The sequence below is a fragment of the Heliconius melpomene genome, chromosome 15 (assembly GCF_056956725.1).
Source record: "Heliconius melpomene rosina isolate 202511_hmr_F chromosome 15, ASM5695672v1, whole genome shotgun sequence".
In the NCBI taxonomy this organism is placed as follows: domain Eukaryota; kingdom Metazoa; phylum Arthropoda; class Insecta; order Lepidoptera; family Nymphalidae; genus Heliconius; species Heliconius melpomene.
In genome coordinates, this window is record NC_140403.1 from 7,258,989 (window position 1) to 7,282,075 (window position 23,087).

General features: G+C 31.3%; 1 protein-coding gene across 2 annotated transcripts in view; it reads left to right on the plus strand.

The window, feature by feature from the left end:
• Nucleotides 1–23,087, plus strand: part of LOC146531557 (uncharacterized) — a 100,324-nt gene that overhangs the window by 8,576 nt on the left and 68,661 nt on the right. The window contains exon 1 of one of the 2 annotated variants that reach the window (XM_085198318.1): nucleotides 10,604–10,731. The exons of the other annotated variant lie outside the window; for it this stretch is intronic. The gene's annotated coding sequence lies outside the window, so the exon portion shown is untranslated. Of the gene's footprint in view, nucleotides 1–10,603; nucleotides 10,732–23,087 lie in introns of those variants that run through there. 2 annotated transcript variants of the gene reach the window in all.

A 23,087-nucleotide genomic window follows, 5' to 3' on the forward strand; every position in this document is an offset into this window, starting at 1 on the left:
TGATTACATGTGCGCCGGCGCAGAATTATGAAAAACAACCATATGTCTAATTATTCGTCATGGCCACTGGTGCAAACTATGTTTTATATACTTTTAATTGTTTAATTCGCCTATTGATTTGCGTGCTTATTAATAAGATTAGGAATTATGCTGGAGTCTTATGTTATCGTTTCAACATATCGATACTTTCGAGTTAGCAAAACGTAGACTTTACGTGTTTTGAGTACTACTCCATGGAATAATTATTTATTCTAATTTTCTTTATTTCAACTAGTGTTTTAGTGTCTATCGCCCAATATTAATAATGTATCTCCTATCTCCAGTTAACGTCTATCTCGTACTGTCCGACATGTCTATCCAATCACTAACCTGCATGCCTACCTCCATCTCTGTCTATTTCAATCTATGGTAGCAATTTTTGGATTAGGATTGGTTATTAACATTGGGCGTTAGTCAATCAATTATGTATGTTAACATGTTTTCCATTGGTTACGAACCAAATCCAGTTATTAAAGTATATCGTAATTACTTCATTCTGTACTTATATTTAAATTTTCTATTAAATGAAAAATTTCATATACCTACGAAGTATTATTGCATTTTTGAAAATAAATGAAAATATTAACGAGTCGAGTTTACAGTCGCAAGCTTGTGTCCCTGAGTAGCAACTGAAATTACTAGAATAATTATACACTATGTGTATAAAAATAATATTATATATGTATCACCTTGTTAGTTGCAGCACTTGCAGCTGTAAAATTGAATACCAAACTACTATAACTATAATTTCACTAGACATTGATAGACGAGACAAAATTATTATACTGCAAAGCATAATAAAAAATCGGACAAGCGCGAGTCGGGTTCGCCCACCAAGGGTTCCGTACAAAAATTGGAGGTCTCGAGCTTTTACTAAAATTCAGGATTAGCTTAACCAGAGCCCTTTAATGTGATACCTCACTTGAAGTAGTGGTTTTAATAACAAATTTTGTGCCCCTTTTAAAGATATTATTTTTTAGGATTGAAACACAAATATATAGTTTTCAGATTTTTTCCTGGTTTAGTACTACGTGTAAATGCTAGCTGCGAAATTTCATAATTCTAAGTTAACCGAAAGTGCCCTATTAATTTTGATTCCCTTTATCACATTTTGGAACTGACGTATTAGTTTTAGGGTTCCGTTCGGAATATTTGACACTTCAAATACTCGGAACGGAACCCTAAAACTAATACGTCAGTTCCAACAAGTCTGTTAGACATTATTAATTTTAAGTACAAATTTACTTATAAAAAAAAAACAATATAAATAATAAGTTCTGTAATATATATGTATTTAAAATAGATAGTCCTTTTATAACATATTGTATACTAAGAAAAAAATATACCATCACAGTAACAACCATTATTAGGCTTCGCCAACATGCACTTACATGTTTTTATTATTTTATTTGACGATGCCCTGGAAAGTGGGCTGCGGCGGCAACTATCTATACGAGCGCGTAATCAACGCTAATTGTCGATCGAGAATATAAAGTTATTTTAATTTATATTTATTATGGTTTACTTTATTCTTGTGGTTTTTATATATAAATTGTGGTATTTTATTTACGGATTTAGTTCTACTTTAGGTTGTGTTAATATTAAGGGCATATCATATTTCATATATAGCATATTATATATAGGTAGTAATAGTTTTGGGTTCGATTACCATTCGGGGAATAGAATTATTTGCATTTTCTCGCTCTAGTAACACGGCGTTAAGTGTTTTCATTCGACATGAAATATCTTTAATTCGGGCGGAAGGTGAAGATGGTTGATGCTAGCTGAAATCAAGAGAGAGAGAGAGTTTGAAATTTTCGTTATCAACGTATGTGAAATTGAAAAGTGGTGGATATAAAAATATATGTAAATAAAATTTGTTTGTTATACTAAAAAAACAAAACTATCAGGTTATTATATAAATATACCTACGTCTCTATAATTTATTATTATTTTCCATAAAGAGAGTTAAACTATGATATTTTATTAAATTTATAACCACACTTACTTACTACAATATTTTATAATTTAAATTTATGGATCTTTTCTAAAAACATTTATTGCAAATTAAATTTGCCGTTGTCCTTATTTCGCGAGAGCTTAATAATTTCGTTTCAATATAAAATAATTAATATTTTTCATTGATTTTATGATTGTAGTGCTTTAGATAACATGAAATTAAATTAAAGCTGGATAATGTTTAATATTTTAAAAATAACAGAATTAAAAAAAAAAGTGGTGCATTGGGAAAATGTGTGCCAAACGCGGCGTTGAGTTTCGCCATAATATTTATTACATACGCTAAGCACTACGGTGTCTCAAAACGGAGTATCATGAGTGATCTGATCTGATCGAAAAAAAGACCAATACTAAAATTTTTTGCTATGAAAATTCTTAAAAAAACATTTTTTGTTCTTGCTGTTTTTTGCATATAGCAGGGTAGGCAGGGAGAACCAAGGGTTAAAAAAATCCGTTCCACTTTCCGCTGAATTTTTCGGGGTATTACGTGTTGAGTGGCGGAACTCAACGCAGCGTTTCGCCTTGTTGGGAACCGAACCTACAGCCGTCACAAGCTTGTGCCACTGAGCCACAACGGCCTCGTTTTTCAGTTTTTTTATTCTCAGTAATATTTTAAAGACAGAATTAAGTTTTATTGCCTCATTATAATGTATTACCTATATTATTATGTTTACTGATGCTATCTGATCGTTAGGATTACCGGATACGACGGTGGTGGGAACCTGACTCAGGGGGGAAATTATATTAATAAATACCTAGAAATATCCAAGTATAAGTATATTTTTCTATAATTATTTTTCAGTATAAGACTTTACTAGATGGATGTTTGTTCTAGTTTCACACAAAAAGTACTGAACGGATTTGGATGAAACTTTACAGTTCCTACATCAGAATGACACATACTCGTTGGCTATAATTTGTGTAAAGGTTTTGTGTAATTTGGCTATTAAATAATAATAAGACTAAGCGGGCGAAGCCGCGTGTGGGTCGCTAATATTTACCTAAGCTCTACCTACTTTGCAAAATACGAGATATATGAAGATACTTAAACGAAAGGTTAATCCAACCCTAAATATCAACTGCGTCTAAAGTAAACACCAGTTTATTTTTAAATGCAATAACTTCATACAAGCAAGTTAAAGCTAAAAATAAGTTTAAAACTGTTAAGTTATTCACTTATACTTTTTGCATAGTGTACGCAACGTGACCATTCTTTCTTGCTGCTCGTATAGGACATCGGTATTGTAATTTTCGATTTTAATTAATGTATTAAAAAGTTATATTAAACTATAACATATTAATATGTTTTTTAGAAGAATGCTTTTGTTTTTTTTTTCGGTTTTTTTTTTAATATCTTTAAATACTGATTTTTTTTTAGATTAAGGTAATTGAATACAATTTTGAGTGCTTTCGTATTTTTGTGGAACGTGATTTTCAACGGACTAAATTTAACTGCTATTTCCAAATAACGAGACATTTTGTACGTCACGGTGTCATGTTTTGGGACACCGGGACACACGAGCGATAATCGGGACAGTCCCGTTCAAAACGGGACGTGTGGTCACGTTAAGTATATAGTATGTAATCATTTAAATAAAGCCTTAATAAACGATGATACATTATTTCGAGATACCTTTTAGTACCGCAATGAGGTGTTTAAATCGTATAGACCAGATTAATAGCTGTTTATTAGTTTGGGTTATGGCATTTTTGCCGATGGCGGTTCTAGTTTAAGAGTTCGTTGGTTGAAGTTAATATAACTTAAAATATAGTTTGGGTTAGACATGACGCACGAGGAAATGGAATATGTAATTGTTCGTTTGTTGTGAGCCTCCAGAATTCGGGGGAAAGTAGAGAACGGAGTGTTAAGGTTAACACTAGGTTCCCACTGCCTACTCTGCTGTATGCGGGATACAGATGAATGAAGCGGACCGGATGAGGCTGATTCAATTTTTAATTTGAATTAATTTTATAATCTCTTGAAATGTGGTAATTTTCCGTTTATTTGATTTTTATTTAAATCAATGTAAATAATTGTTATTTTACACATTTCTCTATGGACCTTATTTTGAATTCCATGTGGATAGCGTCGTGGGCAGCAACTAGTATGTAAATATAAATTTTCTCTTACACGTAAACACTAAGATTTTAATTAGTGTCTGTATAACAAGTCAGTATCAATACAATTCCTATAGATATAGTATTTATTAAATATAAAAAAATATAAGGGCCTTGAACCATCCACAACCCCCCCCCTATCTGATCGATAAATATTTAATTTTTCTAGTATGGAGATCGAACCCGCAACCAGTCGCGTTTACAGACACACTTTTTTTAAACGTTTTTAGTATCTATATATGAATGATCCTATCTTTTTCAATAAAAAAATACCTCTATAATAAAATTAAAATAAGATCTCTATCATGTCCGTCCCTAAAAATAGTAATCCCACATACAATTTTTATAACTAAATTATAAGTTTCTTGGAAAATAATTAACTTAATTTGCCATAAATTGGCATATATGGAATACATTCTATAAACCAAAGGTAATAAAATCACAATTCGCATCTTAATAAACTAGACTAGTCTATAAAAGATAAAAGATAAAAGAAAAAAGAAAGAAAAAAATAAAAGTAATAAAAACCAACTGACGTAAAAGTGTTATAACGAGATAATCCGTGTCAATTTATGGGATACAGTAGCCGTATATTTAAATGATTTATTTAAACTGCTATTCTACGTTTACTTTTTAAAAGTTTAATTATATTTATGTTTTGACATTTAAAATTATTTAAATGTTTTTTTTTACTTTCAGCTTCATGATGTATCCCGCTTGTAGTAGAGTAGGGAGAGGGAGCCTAGTGTTAAGATACGCTTCCCACTTTTCTGGAGGCGTGTTGAGTGGCGGAATTCAACGCCGTGCTTTGACTCGATATCAGAAGTGACAATATTAAATCCCATCAAAAACATAAATGTAAAATGAAAGCCAAGTTCAGTAATAAAACATATGCTTTCAGCGATAAAAGAAGTGAGATGTAAATGTATGCCAAGTTCAATGGTCAGTCCTGAAATTAATTTTAACAATATAAAATATTTTATAACAACTGAAAATGTCCATTCTTCTTACAACTTGGAGACTTTATTTATGTGTAATATCTGACTTGGCCAGTTTTCAAATTAATTTACATCGATATAAATAAATGTATTCAAATTCTATTCTATTCAGATTCTATTGTAAATTTATATGAAAACTGGCCAAGTCAGATATTACACATAAATAAAGTCTCCAAGTTGTAAGAAGAATGGACATTTTCAGTTGTTATAAAATATTTTATATTGTTAAAATTAATTTCAGGACTGACCATTGAACTTGGCATACATTTACATCTCACTTCTTTTATCGCTGAAAGCATATGTTTTATTACTGAACTTGGCTTTCATTTTACATTTATGTTTTTGATGGGATATCATTACTTTTTGTACAGAAATCATAAGTAGAAAGGTTTATAATGTAATCAAAATCAAAATATTCTTTATTCAATTTGGCCATTACAAGTACTTTTCCTATAGGAAGCTACTACGGCAAGAAACTCAAGAGTTGCTCTTTTTAAAACATAGTTTAGAGTAAGGGCTTCATAGGACATTTCTGTTCGCCGAATAAACCAAGTAGGACACCATTGTGATAATACACTTCTATCTATATCTATATATATAAAAGGACTTGTTCTCACTGACTGAGGTAAGACGCACGCACAGCCGTAGCCGCTGTGCGTAGGAACGTGAAATTTGGACAGATATTTACTTTCGTAATCTGGATATCCACTAAGAAGGGATTTTGAAAAATTTTTACCCTAAAGGGGTGAAATAGGGGTTCAAAGTTTGTATGGAAAAAAAATTAAATCGACACCGATTTTTATGAAATTTGAAATTTAGATTTTTAAAGGTATTAAATTGAACACGTGTTTCATCGTTTTCCAGAATTCTCCCTCTAAGGGTGCAAATAAGGGGTTGAAAGTTTGTATAGTTTTTTTTTTTAATCGGCACCAATTTTTATAAAATTTGAAATTCAGACTCTTAAAAGTATTTAATTGAACACATGTTTCATGGTTTTCTAGAATTCTTCCCCTAAGGGTGCCAATAAGGGGTTGAAAGTTTGTATGGAAAAACCTTTTAAACGCCACCGATTATTATAAAATTTTTAATTTATACTCTTAAAAATATTTAATTGAACATGTGTTTCATGGTTTTCTAGAATTCACCCCCGAAGGGTGCAAATAAGGGGTTGAAAGTTTGTATGGAAAAATCTTTAAATCGCCACCGATTTTTATAAAATTTGAAATTTAGACTCTTAAAAATATTTCATTGAACATAAGTTTCGTGGTTTATTTTAATTTATCCCCTAGGGGTGTAAATAAGGGGTTAAAATTTTATATAGAAAAATCTTTAAATTGCCACTGATTTTTATAAAATTTGAAATTGAGACTCTTAAAAATATTTTATTGAACACGTGTTTCAAAGTTTATTAGAATTCACCCCTAAGCAATAAGCAAGCGAAGCTGCGCGCGTCCGCTAGTACTGTACAAATCTACTGCAGCCTTTATTTCGGAAGTAGCTCCGTACGTAGTTAAGCAAAGCATGTCTTCTTTAGAAGAGTAAGGATTCCCGTTTCGAGCGCTAGTGTAGATACTTAAATCATTCCAGTTACGACATACGTACTCTACTATAGTCTCGCGCAATTTATTAGTTTGTTGTATATCAATACGCTCAAACGAAGAATATGCAATAGCATGGAAGAGACAGCTCCCATCGGGAGGCATTGGAACAATTCGGTGTAAGTTCTTGTTTCAACCACAAGCAATTCTATTGAACGACTCATTGTTCAACATGTCTTGGAAAAAATATAAACAATAAGTTTATTAAGTGCTGACGGTACCAATCTGAATTGATATGATCCCAAGGTCGACTCCGTTCTCTGCCGTTTTCACAAGTGTTCCTAAAATCAGTAAAATCATGAAACTCAGGCCAAAAAAACCATTAAAATATGAGCGGCTTCGTACAATAAAATATATCTAATATAATTAGATATTTACTTTTTTATTATGGTCAATAATATTATGTTTTATTACTCTTAAGACAATATTTAATTATATATGAAAATAGATTATATTTATCTATGAATCTCGACTATAGTTTTTATTTTGTTGATTAAATGACAGTTGTCAGATTTGAAAGTAATGAATGTATGCTGCGTTTAGAAATCTGATATATTAATTAATATTTTTTTCTAATTTTATTATTTTGTTGGAATAACTCAACACGCAATGCCTCCAGAGTTCGATGGAAAGAGGGGAACTGAGTGTCTTAACAGTAGGTTCCCTCTCTCTACCCCGCTATGTGTGGGATACATCGTAAAGCGGATTTATTTATTTTTTATTATTTTGTTTAAGTAATTTTTAATTTTCTCTTTTTTTCTCTTATTTTTTTTATTAACAATTACTTAAATTTTTACTGTTAATAATTACTTTATAATTACTTCTGTTAAGATAGCTGGTAGGCTGACAATATATCAAATTAAAAATAAAATCAGCTTCACGCTGTATCCCGCACACAGCAGAGTAGACAGAGGGAACCTAGTGTTAATACACTCAGTAACCCCACTTTCCATCGAATTCTGGAGGCATTGCGTGCTGAGTCGCGGAACTCTCCGCCGCGCCTTGCCTCGACACCAGAGCGAAGAAATGGAAATATAAGTTTAAATAAATATTTCATTTCCTCGAGTGGGAATCGAACTCACTACCAGTCGGTTTAACAGTCACACTTTGTGCCCCTGTGCCACGACTGATCTTACAGATAGTATATTATTCTTAAATTTTATATATATTTCTATCAATATAATTATTTTTTTTATATTTATTTTTTAGTGTATTTTTTTTCTGTTTTAGGGTTCTGTACCTCGAAAGCAATAAAACAGAACCCTTATAGGATCTTATATAGGACTTAGTACTTAAATATTGTAATAATAATTTAATATCAAATACGTTAATCGACTATGCAAATACTCTTAGTATAATAAGTACTAAAACATATGTTTAAATTATAATAAATAATAATGAAGGATGTTAATCCATTTATTATATTTTTATATTTTTACGTGAAGCCCTTGAAGTCCACATGATGGCAGGCTTTGTCAGGACATAAATTAGAGGCATTTTCAGCTACAAATGGAGACATATCTTATCTTAAAATATACTTGAAAGCATCGTGTTGTTTTAGATGGCTTACGTAAGTAATAGTGAAGTTAGTCTACAAAACAAATAAAATATTTACTAACGTGTGACATAAATAAAAGCAAATATATATAAATAATGCATTGCTCTTATTTTGTTGGCAGGCGCTACACTATAAGTAAATGTTCCTAATTGAATCTATTTATTGAAAAATTATAAGAAAATGTTAAAAAAATACTAGTTTCGGATTTTTTCCTTTACATACACCCAATTACTTAACCGGATGCTAAATTTCACCATTCCAGGTCATCTGGAACTTGGTTAACATTAAGGTCTATAGGTCAGTCACCCCCCTAAAAATTAACGATTTTTGGACGTCATTATCTAAATAACTGTTTGAGCTGTGTTTATGAAATTTTATGCACGTATACAGGTAGGGGGTCTAAATATTTGAGCCAAATATGACAGCTTTAGATGGAATAGTTTTTGAGTTACGAATAGGTAAAAAGTGGCTTCAAATGGTTCGTGTAAAATAACACACGGTGCTGCTCGCCAGTTTTGTTTGTAAAAAAAACTTGGCTACGCGCGGCCGCGCGTTTTAAATATTACGTTTTCTCGGGCGGGAATCGGACTGACAAACCGTTGCACCTCACACACTCCTGAAGCCTCTAAAATATTTCTTATTATCATAATAATTTTGTATGTTTTTGTAACAGTATACTATTTTGGCGAATTTTTTGATATATTTAAAAGTTTTAAGATGCATATCGAAAACATAAATATTAAGCGAGCTTTTATAACTGTAAAATATTTTTTTAGGAATTAGCTTTGGTAAGCTAGTATTTAGTAGTTGGATGAAGATGTACAGAATGTTTTTGTCAGCACCACATTAAATGAAAGCACAGTTTTAACTACTCTATGCATTTCCTCGACTGGAAATCGAACCCATTACTTGTCGCGTTTACTTAAGATTAAGATTTTAATTATAAAAAAACATTTAAATCGCAGAAATAGAATTCAATTTTTTCTTCAAAATCTTATTTTTAATAATAACAGATATAGAATTCAATTCTTTTTCTTGGTATTTTATTCTTATATGTACTTGTTGGTTATTTCAATACTAGTTTAGACTGGTGTCACAATTACCCTGTCCCTGCAACCTGAGTGGTAAGACACGCGTGCACGGATCCGCAGCCAGGAGCTACTTTTATAATAATTCTTGGTGTGAATCCCCATACATCAAGCATTGTTTTGACTATTTTATAGCAACTTAAATAGATATTGTTTGAAATCTTGAAAATTATATATTTATTTCTTATATTTCAAAAAAAATGTATATAAAACATGAAATAATTTTTTTCTGACAAAGCAGGGTAGAAATGTGGCAATTTTCCCATTTTCCACCTAGAGAGTTATTGGGCCAGCCAGATGGCGGAAATAAAAATAAAACTAATTATTAATTGCTCTAATGGGAATCGAATCCACAACCGTCCAGTCTCACTCTTGTCGGCGTCGAATTCGAACTTAAGCATAAGCTTTAAATCATTGATATATAATTTCATACGTTTAAATTTTCAACGGTATTTTAAGTTTGTAGAGCTTTTAACAGCACATTGATAATTACAAGGATCGATCAAATAAATCCCGCGAGACAAGTTAAGGCTTCATACACATTTCACGTTAATGTTTGTCGACCAAAGCGAGCACTTACCATTAACGAGATAGTCTAAATGCAATATGTGCATCTAAATTTACTAGGTTTTTATTTCAGCTTATATATAGCTATACCAAAGCCGAGTTATAAAATATTTAATATTTTCATTTTCTCGCTTTGGTAACGAGGCATAGGACTCTAAAAAGCATTGCTTCGAACACTAAATTCCCTCAGCCTATCCTGCTATATGCGCATGCAGCGTGAAGCAAAAAAAAGAATTTAAATACGAATAAATACATTTTAAATATAAGTATAATGTAGCAAATGTAGGAATGTTAGGGGTAGAGACAAGTTATAATTATGTTACTTACAAAATTATTTAAATTACCGGAAAAATCGTATATTTTATACGAAAATCCATATATGATAAATATCATATCAGCTTTACAATGTATCCTGCAGACAGCAAGGTAGGCAGAGAGAACATAGTGTTAAAACACTCCGTACCCCACTTTCCGCCGAATTATGGAGGCATTGCGCTTTGAGTGACGACAGAAGAAAATAAAATGATCTAACCCTTCAAAACCCTTTCCTCAGCGAAAGTGGTCCGCACCCCCGTATAAACGCGGGCGAAGGCTGTCGCGCGGCACTCGCGAATCGCACGTCGGGTTGCGCGCGCGCATTGTGTGGTGTTGTGTGCATTGTGCTATCTTATTAGTATTAGATATTAGAATTTTAGTTTTTTTTTGTATAATTTTGCCTTTTATTTTAGTGGCGGTTCGTGGTTGAGGTGAGTTTTTTTTTTTTATTTTATAATTTTTTTATTGGTCTGAAAATATTTTTACATATTTACTGTTTTATTGTTTTTCGTTTAAAAATAAGAATTTAATATTATTTTAAATTATTTACTTTTAATTAAGTAAGCGAAAAATTAAAAAAAAAAATGCTAAATATAATGAAATAGAAATTGACTATGTTATGATAAATAATATAATCATTCTGTTATATTTCCAAAGTACTCTTATTATTTATTACCGTACATTATTAGAAATTTTAAATTTTAAAAAACTGATAAAGATATAATAATTTAAAAAGCAGCATTAAATAATTTATTATATTAATCAGATATTTATTTGTTATGAACGCATTTACTGTTTACCAGTATATTTACGCAGGGTACTTTTTCAGTTTGTTAGAGTTACAATAAGAAATATACTAGGAATATGAACTTTGTATATGACGTGAGTTAGATAACAATAAAATTTACAAAAAAGAAGAAATATAAGTTTTATACGCTCAAGGAGTTAAATTTTAAATTAAAATTAAATTTTATCCAAAAAAAATATTATGTATGTATTCATACAGTTAAAATTAAACATAAGTAAGTAGTGTTGCACATATTCTCAATGTTATTTAAAATTTTAAATAAATTATCATAATAATAATTGTTCATTTTAATTAATGCGTCTCATTAGTAGTACACTCTCAAGATTTAAACTTTAACTGTTAACAATATCCACAATAGTATGTAAAATAATAAAAATGTTAATTATTTGTTTACAGCAATTTCATTAAAATTAAACTCATTTTATATTAAATCCGTTACAAAACTACAGACTATATAACATTTTAATGTCAAATAACAGATAACATATGACGAGTTATTTTTTTTTTAATAATAATTAAGATGGCACAATTAGAATCGATTATCTTTGCTTTCTTAATGAAAATATGATTTCAAATCCATTATTCCACATTCACGTTACCGTTTTGTCGATGATCGATTAAGAAATCGTTTTACGCACGTTTCCGTGAAAGTGTCAGTCGGTACTGGGTGCGAGTGTAGAAAGTGATAATTCGGGCGGACGGTTTGTTTGTCTTTATGTCTATTGTACTTTAATTTATTTTTGTTATATATAGAACCGGTACAACTAATTCAATTAATATTTTTTAAGCTTATAAAACTAAACTGTATTTCATAATTGTAAATTGATCGAAACCAGCGATTTTATATTCTCTATTACATACATATGTAATACATACTACAAAATACTTTTATATAAAACTTATATTTTGTTAAATATTTACTTTTTCTAATCACATGAGTCTATGATAATGTTACGACAGAAACGTAAAGGCTATTGTAGTATTTCCAACCGATAACTTATCCCATTATAATTAAACTATTTAAACTTCAAATTGAAATAAAATTGAATACCAGACGAATAATAATTACGGAATTTGCATGCTTATCGATATAGGAAGATGAATTGCTCCACTGCGGTTAGTATCAATCAGCTGTATATGAAATAAGATGGTAGAATCGATTAGTGTTGATCTGAAACTAATGTAATATCGATTAATTGTATTTCACATCACTATTTGTATGAAATATAGTTTCCGGAAATTAAAAAAAATAATTAGACCTGTCTTACGTTTCAATAAACCGTTTGGTATATTAATAGAAAATAAAATGCTTGTGTCAATCACAATTATACGTTCTTATTTATTGATTTATTATTTATTTAATGGAAACTGTTAATACTTAAAGCCCAGGAAATGTTTCTATTCAATAGGCATATAGATATATAGACAACTATACTACCAAAAAAAGCAGCAAATAATTTAGAACAAATATAAATTTAGATTAAAAACAAAATGGAGAATGGAAATATACCATTCATGTCATCATAATTCTAGAGAATAATATTAATACAATAGAAATATGGAGAATAATATAAAAATAACGTTTTCAGTACTCGTAACGAGACATATTTAAATTTTCATTACATTAGCATCTACAGTAACAGATGGCGTCAATTGGCCTGAACAAATGAAGAGAGCTAAGCTGTTTATATCTTGTTTGTAATTATTGCGTGTGGGATTCAACTTGATTAATATGCGAGAGTACAGATAGTAAAAAAATAATTATTAATATTTTTTTTTGTTAAAAATTAATTATATTCCAAATATGGGTAATTAATAACTTTTATGGCTTTGAAATATATTATTTAAGATTGAGTATGCGAATACCAAAAAGGGAACCCTGGCCGCAATACATATGTGATAACATTTTAAGTAATATTAATTAATATTTTTTTTTACAAAAGTATAAAGTTTATATACTTTTAAAATATATTTCCTCATAACTATAAAATCTTACTTATTTTCATAAATATAACTCAATTAATATAAACATTAAAGGTGAACTATAACGACTTCGAAGTGCGAGCTTGCGTGCCGACGGTACAATCATTAATAAAGGCATAAATCAAATCATCACATTCGTTTTGTTTAATATAGTAGTGGTTGTTTCTCGTGTTTACGTTAAGATACTATTTTTAGTTTTACGCTAACCTATTGTTAAAACACTCTGTTATTCATTTTCTAAAAAAAAAAATCAGCTTAACACTGTATCCCGCACAGAGAATGGTAGGCAGAGGGAGCCTAGTGTTAAAACACTCTGTTCCCCACTTTCTGCTAAATTCTTGAGGCATTGCGTGTTGAATGGCAGAACTCAACGCCGCGCTTTGCCTCGACACCAGAGCGAAGAAATGGAAATATAAAGGTAAATAAATATTTCACTTTCCCGAGTGGAGATCGAACCCACAACTGTCGCGTTACAGTCACGTCCTTGTATCCTGGTGGTAAATTGTATGGTGGGTTGAGTCTTCAAACGTTCCAAAGCTTTCAACTGTCTCCTCTATGAAAATTAAGATCTTTTTGTATTTCAATTAGCTAGGAAAAGAGATATATTTCTATATAATATTTTTCCATTGCAACAAAGTAAATCAGCCATATATTTATTTGTTAATTGCATTAGTACTGCATCATTGCGGCACGATGCGCTACTAATGTCTGTCCGCGTATAAGGCCCGAGTGTTAGCACGATGCGTCTAATGGACGTAGAGTAGCCTTAAACAGCCACCATTAAATACAATCTGGCCTCTTAGAGACCTCTTAGAGACTTCTTACACGATTTGATTGCGATTATTCGATAAGTATTTTAGTTTTGGTATTTTAATTGTTAATTTTATAACTATTATGTAATGTTCTTGGATTTGAAGTAGAAAAATCAGTTTTCGTTTAAAATGCTATTTTTGGATTGATTAATTATTTTTTTTTGATTAAGTAGCATCTGTTTTTTTTATTTATGTCTCCAAAATTCTGCAGAAAGTGGGGAACGGAGTATCTAACCACTAAATTCTCAGGTTCCCTCTGCCTATCCTTCTACGTGTGGCATACAGCGTGAAGTTGAAAAAACAATAAAGCTTTAAGAAATCTAGAAATATATGCATGATTATATTTATGGCTACCCATATCTCTAATCGCCATCTGTGTGTACTAATGAAAACCGTTGCTAAATGAAAACGGACTCGAGAAAATTTTCATATTTGTCACTTAGAGATTCTTTGATGTTCCTGAAAAGGCGAAGCCAATTTACAGTACGGTAATGACTTAGTTCAGCTTAGCTGACAAAATGAATAAACTTAGAACATGAACGAAAAGCGGCTTCTATATAAGATGCCTTTTAAATAATAATTATGTTCAGCAGGTACATTTAACTAAATTACGCTAGAATAATGTGGGAATGTACATAAAATAACCATTTAAAAATTTTATTTAAATTGCAAAATTATATACATTTTCATACATATATACCTACATTTAAAACAAAATGCACCGTTTTGTCTCCAAGATTTTATCTTAAAGTCAGTATATTCTAATCTAATTAGCATTCTTCAGCTCTCTGACAATATTTAGTGCGGAACGAAAACCGAACTCAGTGCACAGATATAATATGACCTTTATACGGTTGGAATACGGTAGCTGTGCTGTAGTGAAGTGAATAGATGAAAGTATACCGTGATGCGACCGAATATTTATTGTCTGTGTAACTTTTAAACTATTTTGTTTTATCTGTGAAACTTGCTTAATATATTAATAATATAATAGTGTTGGCATTTTTTAAACATATTGCTATTCTAAGAATTCTCTTAAAGATTATATATTTCAGTAAATACAAAAAAACTACTAAATATATGTAAAATATTTATATATACATTTAAAAGAAAGATTCCCACAATACTACGCAGATGTTCCCAGCGATGTAAACTAAATGGATAAGAAAAAAGTGAATAGTAGCAGTTTTCCAAGTTTATTTAAACCAGTTGAGTAATTTATTCCTAAACAAGCAAAAGTAAACATACGGATTTACTTTTACATTTACAATAAGTATTACATCACTTATATTTTATATTGGGTAAATAGTCAAATTTATTTAAGCAGCTTATTTTATATAATAAATATTTAAAGAGATTTTACATGTCCATCTTAATTTGCATTTATCATTTTAGACGTAATTATTTGCTAACTCGATGTTAGCAATAGAAATCGATTTACTATTCGAATAAAATCAATTATTACACAATTATGTGTTGTCATAATAAATGCAATAATAATGTACGAAGTTAATCGATTGAAAGTCGGCGAATGATCGACTTAAGCATTTTAACTCGATGATTCACCATTTTTAAGCTGTGTTGAGTGAGCAAATTATGTTATAATGTCATTGTTGCTGTGAGAAAGTTAAGATATTTATATTGCTTACATTAAAAAGTACACATTAAATAAAGATATTTTTGGGTAACACGATTTCAATAATGAAAGTTAAGAAGTTAATGTCGTATTATAAATTTAATTTGGACTAAGCTGTAAATAAATTCTTTTGCTGATGTTTGGGAGTTAATTTGCGCGATGGTTCCGGGTTCGGTTCCATTCGAGTTCCTCTTGCCTGTTAGTGGTATAACGTTATATTATGTTACTCTCAAATTTCTAATATAAGCAAAAATTTGAGAATCTAATGATTGATATATTAATATTATCTTTGCCCACCCAGAAGTAATGGCTAATAGCGCGAAAACGAGTCTTCGAGGTCTATTTCGATAAAAAAAAAACAACATTTAGGTATATAATTATACATTTACACGAACAAGATAAAATTTAAATATTTATTATATAAACGCGTATATTATAGTAAAACACTTTTAACACAAATTCTTCACTTACCAATCTCGTAGCACTTTCGCTGAATGAAGTACGACATGAAGATAAGTAATTTGACATCTCTGTTGTGGCATTTGACCGACAATCTCAGCTTAATTTGCTTCTTCATTCACTGCTGTGGAGATTTTTTTATTTACTGGACATACGAAATTACTAAATATTTTATTGTTTTTTAAATGCTTAAAATATATTCAAATTGTATTAGTTAGTTAGAAAACAGTTAGAGAATTAGGTATAATAAAATTGGCAAATAAAAATATTATTGAATCGACTAGACAGTGTTTAATGCCATCAAACAAGATTAGAATGACAAATCCTCTTGATAAATCATGCATGTATAATAAGATTAGGCCTAACTCTACGTACGCTAGATATTTATACGTAAAAAAAACGGAGAAAGTAGTGTTAAATCTGAATCGTGAATTACTTAGCTTAATTATATTATTATGTTAGAGAAAAATTAATCTCGTAGCTCTCTCCGCCTCTTTGTGCCTCTAATGACAAAAGTGAAATAGATTGACAAGACGCACTACTTTCGTTTCATTTAAATCCATTTGACCTTTCAAATATAATTATGTTTCTTACAGTACAATGTCACAAATAGTTAGTTTAATTATATTGCCTTTTCTGTCGATCCTCAGAGTTGTTCTGATTTTTATTCTATTTTTCTTTCTCTACATTCCATTCATACATTCCGATCGAATTTGTATCGTATTCTTATTGTATATCTATATGATATTTATTATTTAAATTGTCGACACGTCAGTATCAATATTTAACCTATTAAAATTTAATAATCAACCTATTAAAATATTTTCTTTTTTTCGCTCTGGTAACAAGGCAACGCGGCGCTTAGTTCCGCCACACAATATACAATGCCTCCAGAATTCGGCGGAAAGTGGGGAACGGAAGTGACTATATGGGAACTGAGTGTCTTAACACTAGGTTTCCAGGTTCCCTCTGCCTATCCTATGTGTGGGATAAGCTAAAAAAACAATAATACGATGGCTTTATTATAAAATATAAATTGAATTTTAATACATTTTATTTATCTGGCCTTCGTAGTGCAATAGAACATTGTCTTATAATTAATTATCTTTATTTTCCCATCTTGTAAGACAAAGAGTGATGTTCTCACTACAATTCAGAATATTAAATGGCGGCAAGCCAGTCACACCAAAAATATTTCGAAAATAAAAAGATGACTAAGCAAATTTAATTATCTGTCTGTCTGTTTGTTTGTTAGCGAATCACGCAAAGACTACTGAATAGAATTGAATTAATTTTGATATGGTAATAGCTTATAGTCTGGAGGTACATCTTTTAAGTTAAGCTTCACGCTGTATCCCGCACACAGCAAGTTAGGCAGAGGGAACCTAGAGTTAAGTTAAGAAACCGTTCCCCAAGTAAAGTAGTTAAAATTAACTTAAAATGTAACATAACTTAGAATATGTTTGCTATAAATCTAGATTATGGCCATAGATAATGCGTAAACAATGGGCAGACCGCGTGAAGTCAGCAATTAATTAAATAATTACAAACTATCAGTGTGAGATAAGTAAAGCCAAGAAGGTATTTATACTAACACGGTACGCAACAAAAACTTCTAACAATGTTCTTTTTTAATTATCTGTGTATAAATGTTTTCGTAGATTCCTTTGTATTATCTGTTGAAAATAAGAATGAATAGAGTTGAGGCCAGAAGCATGGGACTATGAACTCGTTGTGGGTTCGATTACCACTCGATGAAATGATATGTTTAATGTTTTCATTTCTTTGCTTTGGTGTTGAGGCAAAACGCGGCGTTGAGTTTCACCGCTAAGCTCTGCGAAAACTTCGCGAGAAAATGCCTCCGGAATTCGGTGGAAAATGAGAAATGGAGAGTATTAACACTAGGTTCCCTCTGCCTATCCTGCTTTGTGCGGGATACAACGTGAAGTAAAAAAAGTAGTTTTTCTTAATTTTTTGTACCTACTATCACGTAGTTTTACTTTCTATTTTCTTTACATCACTGCATTGTGGGTGGCAATTCTAAACACCTGTGTTTATATTAAATCCGTAAGTACTATACGATCTATTTTTATATAAGGCTTCTTTACATTCATTAACTTATAAAATATATTTATCTCGACGCCAGAAATATCTGAAAAAAAGATATTGACTCCACAAATACGGCGGTGTGACTGTATGATGACGATGACGGTATGACGGTATGATGACGATTGTGGGTTTGATCCCCATTTAAGGCAATGAATTATTATTGATTAATATTTTAATTTCTTCGCGTGGTGCCAGCCAAGACAAACGCCTAGCGTTGAGTTGCCTATCAATGCTTCGAAAAATTCGGCGGTGGAATGAAGTGTCGTAACACTAGGTTCCCTTTGCTTACCCTGCTGCGTGGAATAGTTTATATTTCACAAGTTATGCTGGCAAGATCCAGCCATAACGACGTAATGACATGGAACGTAAATCAGTTTATTATCAATTTTCATGGTAATCGAAACTCGACGACATCTTGTAACTACCCGCAATTTGATATTTTCTGCGATGCATTAGATGTCATCTCGTTTAGACATTATGGGAAGTTAGTTTACGTTTTTTGCTTAACTCTTCGAGAATGTAATAGCTAAGAATAGTATAGATAATAGAATAATATTATAGTGGCGCAGTTCGCATGTGTTTTTGGGACTTGTGGGTTCAAATCCGTAGATTAAAATTTTGATATGTTATTTTTTAATTACATTAATATTTTCGCTTTTTTACTACTGTCATATCTGAGTATAAATGAGACAGGTTATGGACACAATTTTTTTTTATCTAGCAACACATACGCGGCGTTAAGTTCCGAAAGTGTGGCGTGAATTTTTAACATTTTAACTTCTTCGCTGTAATAATAAGGCAAAGCGCGGCGCTGAGTTCCGCCACTCAACAAGCAATGCCTCCAGAATTCGGCAGAAAATAAAGGAATGAAGTGTCTTAAAATTAAATTCGCAAGTTACGGGATTGCGGGATACAGCGTGAAGTTACAAAAAATACAATTTAATAACGTTAGCAATTTTTTTTATTATTAAGATAATTAGTGAATTTTTGCGGTCTGTAATTAGGTTAATATTATTTTTTATTTCATTATCTCATCATCCTATATCTTATAAAACAAAGTCGCTTTTCGTGTCTGTCTGAACTTTCTAACTCTTCTTCTTCTAAACCACCGAACGGATTTTTATGCGGTTTTTACCATTAGGTCGAGTATTTCTCAGGGAAGGTTTATATATAGTTTATTATTTGTACATTCTTATGTAAATTAACATAAATACGATAAATGTGTATAAAGTCCTACCCGTTGAGACACTTTCGCGCATGCGCTGCTTTAATGGTAAGTACTACATGAAAATAATGTACTGGAGTATTGTTTCTCTTAATAAGATCTACAAAAAAGTTCGCGAGAGCATATTTTTATCTTTTAAGGATAACGTGTAGTGATCATATTTCTGTCTAAAAATAGTAATTTCAATATATTTGTTATTGTGAGGGATATTTTTCCATAATGGTATTAATCCTTATCCTTTAAAATACTTAAATAATTTTCTACGTTAAACGAAGATAAAATTTGCTGTTTACACTATTTCGAAATTGCGAATAGTTTTAGAGAAAAACGCATTTAATTGTTGACACATCACGCCGTTGACTCATCAGCTGTGCCGACTCAAGTTGTACTTATCCCTTACTCTCAGCATATAAATAAGTATATTAGTTACGTTGGCCATTTAATGTAGATCAAAACTGTCTTTTACTGTTTTTCATTTTAATAATTACTTTAGAAGTTGTTACAATATCAAAACATCCTTGCTGCGAAACGCGCCCCGCGACGTTTTGCTTATACAAGCGCGTCATGAGCAGTCATCGGTGGTTCAGTGGTAGAATGCTCGCCTGCCACGCGGGCGGCCCGGGTTCGATTCCCGGCCAATGCATTCTATTTAATTTTCCTCACAGGCAGCCACGTAGTGCTTGCTTTTCACCAGGGACAGAATACCCTCTTAAGCATTAACCACAAGCTCGAAAAAAAAACCCGCCTGCCTCTATAGCAACGAAGATTTAGATGTGTTTGCACGTATTGGATAATCGGAGTTGAATGTATTATTTCAGCGCGATATATTTGGTTTCATATTTTTTGTAGTAGTTATTAGTAGGTAGGTTTTTGTTTATAATTTCTTCCGTTTAAAAATAGTCATTTAACTATCTAAAAATAGTCATTTAAATATATTTTAATAAGTACTTGAAAAGATTAGTAGCACAGATTTAAAATTAAGGTACCTACTAAAAAATCCTTGCCGAGTAAAACAATTGGAAAATCCTTATTGAAACTACGAAAATGCGGGTTGCATTAAAGTTTAATTAATTTTCACATTATCTTAAGTGCTTTGCAAACATACATTATATGAATAATCCAGTAGTAAAAGCGGGCGAAGCCGCAAGGGGGTCGCTAGTTATGTATAATTACACTGTTAAATAAAACAATTTATTTTTTAAATCAAAAGTCGAATAAATATTATATTACAAACTATAAAAAATTATATAGGGTATATTAAACGGACCTCGATTGTGCCGAATGTTTTAAAAAAGCTTTTTCGCTATAAATTTTAAATTATAAAATGGTTAAAATGTGAGTACGTAGCTATGGATGTAAGGCCTATATAAAAAAATATATTTTTATTTAGGGGGCTTCCACTCTCGCTCTTTAGGGCTTCCACTAAGACACTTCATTCCTCAAGTGGCGGAACTCAACGCCGCGCATTGTCTATGAGAACGAAGATTTGAAAATAATTTAAATATAATAATTTCACTAATTGGAATCGTACAACCACCACCACAACCACCATGTTTACAGCCAGAAACTGTCCTACTGTTGATTAATTATTATTACAAAATAATTAGTGACTTAAAACCGACACAGTGTTAAAAAATCTATTAAGAACACTTCTCGATGAAGTTACCTTCTACACAAAAGAGACAAAAACAAAATAGGTACATCCGTTTTGGAGTTATAACGCTACAGACAAACACATACACCCCTTTCTTTTCGTCGGAAGTTAAAAACGATAATCGCGAACAAATATTGATATATTATTCTCCTATTTCTCCAATTTCCTTTAAATGACGATCACATCATCACGAAATCTCAGAAACTACATGTGCTAGGAAACTCAAATTTTGCATGGGAGTTACTTATAGGACGTAGGTGCTCGTTAAGACGGGAATTTGCAATATTCGACTTCTAAGGGGTTGTTTTTGGGGTTGAAAGTTAGTATGAAACTTCGTTACTACAAATCACTTATAGGACGTAGGTACTCATGGAGACAGAAATTAATATTACCGTAGTTCACGCAGGCGAAGCCACGGGCGGGTCGCTAGTAATACTATAAACACCTATACATTCGCAAAGGTATAAATATTAATGTTATAAAATAAGTCCAAACACTCTGACCGTGTGAACTGAAAATTAAAATGACCGTACACTACGGCCCGCGTGACGAGATTCGTTAAATGTGTAACTGTGTTGCCTAGTAAAGCTATGAACGCGATCGATAAATTTATCTATTCATTTGCTCTATATATGTATATATGTATGTATGTTTGTTCTGATAATGTATAAATACCGTGGCAGGAGGCCAGTCGTGGTACAAGCGTGTGACTGCCAATGGGATAGATTGTGGGTTCGATTTCCACTCGAGGAAATTATATATATATTAATATGTATTTAACATTTTCATTTTCTCGCTTTGGACACGAAACAAAGCGCCGCAATGCTTCCGGAATTATGCGGAAAATGGGGAACGGAAGTGTCTTAATGGGGACGGAGTGTCTCAGCACTAGGTTCCCAGGTAACCTCTAACTACCCTCCTATGTGGGGAATACAGCATGAAGTTGCGTGCAATGGTTGCGAGCTCCTGAACATTGTTAAGGAATATCGGTCTGGCTAGATAAATGTGCGGCGTTTAATTCCGCATTTCAACACGCGATATTCCTGGAAATATTTAGAAAGTGACACAATGATATATTGCTAGATCCTGCCTACTTCGCATTATGCGGAAGGTAGTAGAAGTAAATACATATATCATTAATCGTTAACTTCCTATTCGTTCATTTACCACGCATTCCAGAAAGTATAAATTAAATTATATCTTAGCAATATTTAAAATTACACGTAATTCTCGTTAAAACGATCATAAAACGTCAATTAAAAAGAAAAATTGGGTTTTTTTATTATCGCAAAAAATACATAACTAAACTATTTTAACAGGTAGGTATTCGTCACGTATATTTGCCGAAACGGGCGCGTCTCCTATTTGTATGTAAAATATATTTAAATTTACATGAATATGACAGAAACAGTAATAAATTTAATTTCTTATACAAACAGTGCGATAAAGAGAATAATAATGTGATTTTTTTAATAATATTTTTTTTATTTGAAGATTGTGAAGAGATCAATGACCTGTCAAATTACGAAACTGTCAATAAAATTTAACTGTTTTTCTTTTACTTAAAAATTCCATTAATGTTATGTAGGAATAGTGAGTTCAGTCACTAAATCAATGCATAAAAAAGGAAAGTTTTAATTTAAAATACTGTATTGTTAGCAAGTTATCAAAGGTCTTTGTGCCCTACGAAAGTGAAATTGTTACGTTAAAAAAAGTGTCGAGAACGAGAAGATAAACACGCTTTTTTCCCTTTAAATTGTCATTTATTTTATTTCACCAAAAACCAATTTAAATCCAATACACGGAGATCGATTCGAATTTGAACCAGTTAAGATTGTTTTTTAACGGAGTTGAAGAGAAAATGGAAACAAATTGATTTACAATTACTCAAATTTTAATAGTAAATTGACAATTATTAACAAAATAATAATATCTTTAAAAATTAAGGAAATTATTTGTGTCAGGGTAAGCACAGAATGTATGCTGATAGAATATATAATAATAATAATAGATTTTGTACAAGAGAACGCTACATTCCTCAGCAAAATCATTTTGATTTGAGAGGCCAGTCGTGGTGTAGGAGCACAAGCATGTGGCTGTA